Here is a 1634-nt window from a genome sequence, read left to right as displayed (position 1 = left end):
CAGTGATCCTAACCCAGTCAAGAGACCTCCAGAGACCCTAACAAACAATAAAATGTCTCTTTATACCTGATACTTGAGTTATTTCCTCCTCTTTGGGTGAGATGAGTTCACAAATGGACAAGTTTTAGCTCTCAATTTTGTACACTCTGCAAATGGGAGCTCATCCCAGCTGACATATAGTTCAGAACGAGCTTCCTGGCCTTGCCTCGGGCCCACTTCTGCTCCTCAGACTTTTAGTTTAACCCAACTACTGGCATCAGAGGGGCACCCTGCCTGTAGCTGAGATACATGGATAAGGACCAGAAGATGCTGTGAAAGTGAGATGGACACTGGTCTTTCTGCATCCATGCAGCCTATGACCATCTGAGTGGTCGGGGACAAGGTGATGAGCATGGCAAACTTATGGGAAACTCGGAATCCAGGTGCCTTCAAGGCACAGTAAGAGTATATCAGGCGGTGCACGCCCATAGATCATAGTCATGAACCAAACACCCCCAGCAACCGTGTCTTTGTAGGAATACCAAGAGTACAGGCGCACAGTGATGTGGTGGTACAGTGCAGGAAGATCAGCTCCTACTTCAGAATAATGAATACTGTATTCCCTAATTCGGGTGTTTTGCTTAGCACAAAGGCATAAAGCCCAGAAATTGCTGACAGGTCCATTGTAAAAACCCTGTCACAAACTGCTTCAGGCCTTTGGTCATCAAAATATACATCATATAAACACCAATTCGAAGAGCACCAATATACTGAAGACGGGAAGAGTCAGAGACCAGAGAATTAATGGCTTTCTCAGTTCAAACTTTATCCGTTTGTTCATTAGGTGCTGACCACCAAATAGAAAGGCAGCACACAGAGTGGAAAACCAGAAAGGTTTTCTTGCAATTCATTGGATGATTTCATTCTCCTTGAACTGCTTTTCAAATTCGCATTCTTGTGAAATCAACAATGAGGCACAGTTCATATTTTCTATATTTTTGTGAATTTCCAAAAGAAATCTGCAGGGCTCTTCCTGACATGCGTGAACACTGTATTTCAGCGTCTGCATTTGCGCCACAAGCGACGTAGAGATAGATGTTTGAAGTGCCCTCTACTGGTCAAGTGGAGATACTTCAACAAACAGTTCATGACAAAGTTTGGCTGGAACAGATGACTACAAAGGCCCCCTTTGGACTTAACATGTTGTTGTTACGCGCCATCGAGTGGCCTGTGACTCATAATGAACCTATGGACAACAGCCCTAAACCCTGCTCTATTCTGTGCCAATCTCACTGTCTCCGACACACCTCCCCCGTTACCCCAGTCACTGAATCAATCCATCTCATTGAGGGTCTTCCTCTCTTGCGCTGTTCCTCCAGCCTCCCAAATATGACGTCCCTCTCCGAGGACTGGTCCCTCCTTGCAACATGTCCAAAGTATGTCAGACTAAGCTTCAGAATCCTTGCCTCCAAGGAGCAACCTGGTTTCACCCTCTCAACGATGAACTTGTTTGTTTTCTTAGCAGTACATGGTATATTCAATACTCTTCTGCAACACCACAGCTCAAAGGCATCAATTCTCCTTTTATCATCCCTAGTCCTTGTATAGCTCTCTGATGCATAGCAAGTAATTGCAAAGACCATGGCTTGTATCAG

General features: G+C 45.0%; 1 pseudogene; it reads right to left on the bottom strand.

The window, feature by feature from the left end:
- Positions 1–233: 233 nt before the first annotated feature.
- On the bottom strand, positions 234–964 carry LOC102870459 (annotated as a pseudogene).
- Between the last annotated feature and the right edge of the window lie 670 nt (positions 965–1634).

The sequence above is a fragment of the Elephantulus edwardii genome, unplaced genomic scaffold (assembly GCF_000299155.1).
Source record: "Elephantulus edwardii isolate Elephantulus edwardi_28Jun2011 unplaced genomic scaffold, EleEdw1.0 scaffold00176, whole genome shotgun sequence".
Taxonomy (NCBI): Eukaryota; Metazoa; Chordata; class Mammalia; order Macroscelidea; family Macroscelididae; genus Elephantulus; species Elephantulus edwardii.
This window is presented reverse-complemented; position numbering and strand designations above follow the sequence as displayed.